Source organism: Rutidosis leptorrhynchoides, chromosome 8 (genome assembly GCF_046630445.1).
Source record: "Rutidosis leptorrhynchoides isolate AG116_Rl617_1_P2 chromosome 8, CSIRO_AGI_Rlap_v1, whole genome shotgun sequence".
NCBI classification, from domain to species: Eukaryota; Viridiplantae; Streptophyta; class Magnoliopsida; order Asterales; family Asteraceae; genus Rutidosis; species Rutidosis leptorrhynchoides.
Genome location: NC_092340.1, coordinates 39681511 through 39689814, shown reverse-complemented (window position 1 = coordinate 39689814; position 8304 = coordinate 39681511).

Here is an 8304-nt window from a genome sequence, read left to right as displayed (position 1 = left end):
TTGATGTTGCTGATGGTGGTACTGTTGCTGCTGGTGCTTGTTACCTTTGCACCATATTCTCCAAAGCCACTACCCGAGTGCGAAGCTCGTTGACTTCTTCTATTATATCGGGATGATTGTCGGTTCGGATGAGAGGATGAATGAGATCTAGAATGTGAGATAGTATATAATCATCATGAGATACTCTAGAAATGAGAGAGAAAATGGTATTACGAACAGGTTCACCTGTAAGTGCTTCAGGTTCCTCGCCAAGAGGGCAATGTGGTGGATGGAAGGGATCGCCTTCTTCTTGTCTCCAATGATTAAGTAGACTACGAACTCATCCCCAATTCATCCAGAATAGATGATGGCTAATTGGTTGATCCATTCTGGTTACACTGTCTTTGGAGTTCAGGTGAATATCCATATCGGAATAGCTGTCGGAGTTTAAGGAATTTGAACTAAATACGTGATCCATCTTGTATAATCAGGGAATTGATTTTGATATGAGATAGATTATAGGATTTAGTTTGGTATTCTTCGATACATAATTTACATACGTATATATAATACCAAAATCCCATAAGTTACGGAGAAATTTTCGGAAAGTGTAAGACAGAGTTTACTGTAATAGATATGCTTAAGATACGAAATTTGTCCATACACTATCTATGCAATCAATGCAGTAAAATGTGTCTTAGGCTTAAGATAATAACAGGTAATTTCTGACAAGAAATAATAAGTAAAACTCGGTAAAAACATATACAGTCATAGTCCAGACTCACTAATGCATCCTAACAATTACCAGTTAAACACACTAATGCAAATTCTGGTTCCCTATGACCTCAAGCTCTGATACCAACTGTGACGATCCTTCCAAATCCCTTTAGATGAATACATCATTCATTGATTTCATAGTGAGGTTTTGACCTCCATATGATACGTTTTGTAAACATTGCATTCTTTTCAAAAGGTACACAATAAATGAATATCAATTTCTAAGGTTTTCAACGTTTGATGATTTCTACATATAGACAATCACCATAAATAATAGTTTACCATAATACATTCGTTGACAATGCAGTCAAAATAAGATACACGGTGATGATTTGGTGAATGCAAAGTTTTCTTGAATAAAACATGTATGACTCCATGCACATAGCTTGTATCACATATAATCAAACAGTGGAAGACTTCTAGAAACCTGAGAATAAACATGCTTAAAAGTGTCAACACAAAGGTTGGTGAGTTCATTGTTTTAATGTTGTGCATAATCTGTATATAAAGATGAATCACAAGTTTTCAGTTGTTTCATCCTGAAACGTTTATCAAAATATTCTACGAAATTGAGCACCCTGGTAACTAAACTTAACGTATATATAATTTATACCCTTTGTATAATCATCTTAATAATACACGCAAACCAATGTGTACGCTTCTCAAATAGCATACGTCCGTTAAAAGGCTAGTGCTCTAGCTCGGACGGGAATATAAGCCCTATGGATCCATATATAACTACTCGCGCCCACCAGTTCTTATAACCGGCAGTTACTAGTTACCAAAGCTAAGGGATTTTCGGTTCAAACTAGGTGTAGAATTTAGTATGTACTTGTATCCATTTGCGTTTAAAATAAAGTGTATGTATTCTCAGCCCAAAAATATAGATTGCAAAAGCAATTAAAAAGGGAGCAAATGAAACTCACCTTAACATCACATAAAGTAATTCACCGGAATGTGACCGAAACTCGGAATGTAAAATAACCGTAGATCTCAACCTAGAGAACATATGTTAGTCAATACATGTCTAACAAATTAGGTCTGGTCATAGTGTATCACAATCCTAATGCTCGAGACCGACATACAAAAGTTAACAAAAGTCATCTCAAAAGTTAACATAATATAAGTCATGATAATTGAACGAATTTATAGTTTATCAAACTCAAAATATTATTTATTTCAGGAGCTATATTATATTTGAATTATCATGGCAATTGAACATATTTTATTATTTCACATAGTTTTCCAATACTTGTAAAATCAGATTGTAGTGTTTATAAAGATTTATAACATGATAAGACAGTCAACTTTGACAATTGCTCAACAAGACGAGACGTGCCTTATATAGAAATTCATTTACTCGATTAGTAATATTTATAAATTCAATTTATCAATCTCATAGACAAGTTGTTTAAATATTAATTTACAGTTTCAAACACAATTTCATTTAACGTTAACCATAATTCAGTTGACCATATCTTTTAATCCGTTCATCGAAATCACGCGATTTCTAAATGAAAAGTTAATAATTTTTTGCTAGCTTTCCAACGACATGCATATCTTATACCTTATCTCAACCGCATATGTAACTAACTCAGGATTCAACATAACCTATCTGATGGCAATATTAAAAGTACAAGCATGCATAATCCTATATACTCGGGCACTAGTCAGGGATACACTATTAATATATAAAAATTAAATTACGAGTTCTCACGTATCAATTTTGAGATTCAATATTGCAGGAAAGGTACGTAGACGCAACGGAGATGATAAACACTAGTTTGACCTCATGAGCATGCTCTCAAACATTACCCATAACCTCCATAGCTATAATCCATAATTTCCTTAGCCCTATCCCGCTCGCAAAACCTATTTTTAAAATAACTCGCGCGTACCCTCGTCGTAGTATTTTATGTATACTACTAATAATAACACTAATACTACTCATAATAATATTAAGATTAATATTAATCTTTTAATAATAATAATAATAATAATAATAATAATAATAATAATAATAATAATAATAATAATAATAATAATAATAATAATAATAATAATAATAATAATAATAATAATAATTATATATATTTATATTAAGAGTTCGAGAGATAGATAGAAAGAAAAGTGAATTAAACGAACCAAAACTCGAATGCTTTATAGAAGATTTCGGCACCTAACACCCCATGCGATCGCATGGGGTTTGTGATGTTAATCCATGCGATCGCATGGTTCCACTTTACAGCATACATTGCATTTTCATTTGGCTACCGACACTCATGATCTTAATATATTATTATTTAATATATAATGTATTTAATCTTTAGAATTAATTAAATATTATATTATATTTACGTGCGTAGTAAAAATGTAATTTTTATTCAAGTGACTCGTACGTTGTCACTCGACTCATGTACCACTTTCGGTTTTTCGAACGCACTTTCGTACGTTTAGAAAACTAGCCTTTTACGTTACGCGACGTGTACCCTTATTAATAATTTGACTTACTCATCAATAAATTATCTTATAAAAAAAATAACTTATAAAATTGAGCGTTGTGGTCATTTGCTTCTATAAATCAGTGGCTCGTTGTTTATCAAAATATATTATTTTAAATCAGGACGTTTTATGACTAAGTTAAAATATATATATATATATATATATATATATATATATATATATATATATATATATATATATATATATATATATATATATATATATATATATATATTTAGAATTGTAAATTTGTACGTAATATATATGTTTGAAATATTTATCTAATGATATAAAGATAAAGTTTAAATTTGTTCAGAAATTTCCGGGTCGTCACAGTTTTTCAGGTGCATAACTATACGCATCAATCTTTTCTTCTGTAGATAACGTGTGGTTGGATCATCCTCTCGATTGAGGTGTTTTCAAGAATCATGAAAGGTTTGAATGCAGATTGTAATTGTCATGATACAAATGCGGTTTAAGATGAAATCAAGTGGCAAACTTGAAGAAATGTTTAGTTTCATATGTTATAATCAATATTTTATTTCATTTTAATTGTCCAATGTTATTAGTCCAAAGTTAGTAGTCCACAATTAGTAGTTCAACAATTCATATATATTTTAATATATAATATTCGAATTAATTAATACGTGTCGTGACCCATTATATACATGTCTCAGACTCGATCACAACTCAAAGTATATATATTATTTAGAATCAACCTCAACCCTGTATAGCTAACTCGAGCATTACCGCATATAGAGTGTCTAAGTTATTCCAAATAATATATATAGATGACGTCAATATGATATGTCAAAAGATTGTATACGTGTCCCGATATTTAAAGTGCGTAAAATAAATAACAGAAATTAAATGACGATAAATAAAATAGCAAGAATTAAAATTGCGATAAATAAATGTAATAAGGATTTAGCAGTTAGCTAGGAACAGTTAGCTAGGATTTATTAGCGTGGATTCTTAACAAAATTTCTCATAGTTAATTTGTTTGTTTCTAACAAATTTTATTTTGTCAAATGTTTTCTTAATTATGCCACTTGTTGAATTCTGATAGGTCAAAATCCAAATATGAAATTGAATGAAAATGGTTATTCTGCGGTGAATGGATACGTATATCTGTAGATGTAAGTAGGATAGTAAATGACTGTTGAATCAGATTGGAAGAATGTACAGTGTAACTTATTAATGTGAAATCTAAATATTTCTCGGGTATTACCTATCCGTTAAAATATTTTCACCATTAACAGTTTGTATAAAAGAATTTTTAATTACAATCTTTATGTAAACATATATACATATATATTTTCTTCAGATGTAATCATGGATTTAATGAGTTAATATGATATTAATCTCATTTGATTTATCGTTAGAACTAGAACACATAATCTCTAAAACATTAGAAATTATATAATCGTCATGTAGAACGAAGATAAATGATGTAGAACGATTCGTAGAATGATGATTATGTTCGAGGTACATAATGAGATGTTGAGGCGTGTGATGTTGAAACTTGGGTTATTGGTGGTACTGGTATTGATGTGGGTGGTACTGTTGGTGCTGGTGATGTTGCTGAAGCTGGTAAGTTTTGCACTATATTCTCCAAATTGATTACTCGAGCGCGAAGCTCGTTGACTTCTTCCATTATTCTGGGATGATTGTTGGTCGAAACGAGTGGATGAATAAGGTTTAGAATTGTGGATAGAATATAATCGTGATGAGCTACCCTGGAAATGAGGCTGAAAATGATGTTTCAGATAGGTTCGTCGGTAAGTGCTTTAGGTTCTTCGCCAAGAGGGAAATGTGGTGGATGGAAATGATCGCTTCCTTCTTATCTCCATTGGTTTAGTCGACTACGAACCCTTCCCTATTTCATCCAAAATAGGTGATGGTTAATTGGTTGGTCCCTTCCGGTCACACTGCTTTCGGAGCTTGAGTGAAACTCCACATCGGAATCCGAGGGACTTGAACTAGTGACGAGTTCCATTTCGTACGATTGAATAAAGGATTTTTCGATATGAAATAATTTCCGGCTATCGAATGGTATTCTAATTACATAGAATATATATATATATATATATATATATATATATATATATATATATATATATATATATATATATATATATATATATATATATATATATATATATATATATATATATATATATATATATTGTAACGACCCGTCAAAATCGCTATTGACGCGGCACATTAATCATTGATTCCACAGTGAGGTTTTGACCTCTATATGATACGTTTTGATAAAATATTGCATTCATTAAAATAAGTAACTTTCTAAACATAGAAAGTTATAAACATGTGGGCGAGTGCTTAGGTATAAGCAAAACCCCGAAATACATAAGTCTTTAATTTACAGGTTGACATCACAGTCCAATTATTTATTACACAACGCAGTTTTATTTTGAATGCAATAAACTTTGTACAAAGCATGAGAGACTCCATGCAGGCAACAAGCACATCACAGCGGAAGCATTCTAAGGACCTGAGAATAAAACATGCTAAAAAGTCAACACGAATGTTGGTGAGTTATAGGTTTAATTGCTCGAGTCATAAACATATATAAAGATAGACCACAAGATTTCATCAAAAGTTTATCAATAGATTCTACGTAACAGAGCACCCTGGTAACTAAACTTAACGCTATAGTGATAATTACCCCATTCGTTTTAATACACGCAAACCAACGTGTCTTAAACTCAAATAACATACGTCCGTTAAAAGGCTAGTGCTCTAGCTCGGACGGGGATGTCAAGCCCTATGGATCCATATACAATTATTCGCGCCCACCAGTCCATATCCTATGTACTGGCAGCTACTAGTTACCAAAGCTAAGGGATTTTCGGTTTAACTCAGTGTAGAATTTAGTATGTACTTGTGTCTTATCGCGTTTAAAATAAATTGCATATATTCTCAGCCCAAAAATATTTAAAGTATTTAAAAAGGGAGACTATAAACTCACAGTTCAATATTGAGACTCAATATTGTAGGCAAATTGCGTAGACGTAATGATGGTAGACGACTGTATGGTTGGCCTTGGATTCAAGAACAATACCCCGAACAATACCCAATATTTCCTTAGCTTAAAGTGGTTTAAAACCCGAATTAAAACACCCTCGAATATACTTTATTATTATTAAACTTAAATTTAAAATTATAATTATAATTTAAATATAAATTTTTATTACTGAAGAAAAAAATATGTGATAATTCGTCGAGCAAAACAGGCGTATTTATATTACTTTTCCGTTTACTGTAGCTCATGCGATCGCATGAGTTTTCAGTGTTTTTGCCATGCGATCGCATGGCCGCCTTTTCTGTTTTTGTTTGGTAGTTTGTCGACATCAAATAGTGTTACTGTAGCAAATAGTGTTTTACTGTAGCAAATAATCTGCTCAATCGGATGCTGGTTCATCAAATAGCTGGTTGTAGAACACACAGCATCTTGATCATCAGCTGGTTCAGATGAGTGAGCAGCAACAGAAGGTTGCTGATCAATATCAGTAGAATCAGTACCAGCTTGTGATCTCTCAGAACCAGCAGACCTAGGCTCATAGTGTTTTACAGCAACAAATAGTGTTTACTGTAGCAAATAGTGTTTACTGTAGCAAATCACTGTAGCAAAGTCGTTTTTCACTGTAGCACTGTAGCAAAATACGGTTTCACTGTAGCAAATAGTGTTTCACTGTAGCAAATAGTGTTTTACTGTAGCAAATAGTGGTTTACTGTAGCAAATAGTGGTTTACTGTAGCAAATAGTGTTTTACTGTAGCAAATAGGGTTTTTACTTGTACATATATATATACATACATATAATTGTTCATGAATCGTCGAGAGTAATCAAAGGTAATTGTATATATGAAACAGTTCTAAAATTTTGAGACTCAATCTAACAGACTTTGTTTAGCGTGTTAAAATAATAAATCGTATAGAGAATTGGTTTAAATAAGTCAAAAATTTTCGGGTCATCACATATATATATATATATATATATATATATATATATATATATATATATATATATATATATATATATATATATATAACAAAAGATTTCGTAGATTACAGAGGAATTTACGGAATATGTCAGGCAAAGTTTACAGTAACAGATAAACTAAGATATGGATTAGCAGATATGTTAAGATATGAATTTTGTCTATACACTATTCATGCAATCAATGCAGTAAGATGTGTCTAGACTAAGAATGATAAGTAGGTAATTTTCTAAGAAATGATTTCCGACAAGAAATGATAAGCAAAACTTTTGACATGCAGACACGATCGAAGTCCAGACTCACTAATGCATCTAAACAACTAATAGTTAGACACACTAATGCAAGACCTGGTTCGCTAAGACCACCTCTCTGATACCAACTTTAACGTCCTGTCCTAATCCATCTGGACGAATACATTACATTTGGTTTCATCGCAAGGTACTTGACCTCTATATGATACATTTTACAAACATTGCATTCGTTTTTAAAAGACAAACTTTCATTACATCGAAAGTTGATGGCATGCATACTATTTCATAATATATCCAACTATAATTGACTTAATAATAATCTTGATGAACTCAACGACTCGAATGCAACGTCTTTTGAAATATGTCATGAATGACTCCAAGTAATATCTCTAAAATGAACAAATATACAGGGGAAGATTTCTTTCATACCCGAGAATAAACATGCTTTAAAGTGTCAACCAAAAGGTTGGTGAGTTCATAGGTTTATCATAAACAATAAAATTCATTATTTTGATAGACCACAAGATTTAAATACAGTACACCTATCTCGTGTACTAAACTATTTTTCATAATGCTTGGCTGAGTAGGTTCGTATCATTTTCTCCCCCGTAGGTTGCCTCATGATTTTTAATAACCGTACACATATCTCGTGCACAAAAATAATACACATAACCTGTGTATAAAAATCATTCTCTCGATACATAACATTCACTTTGATTTCATTGCTCAACATGGTAACCGACCATAACATATAATACGCATCAATAA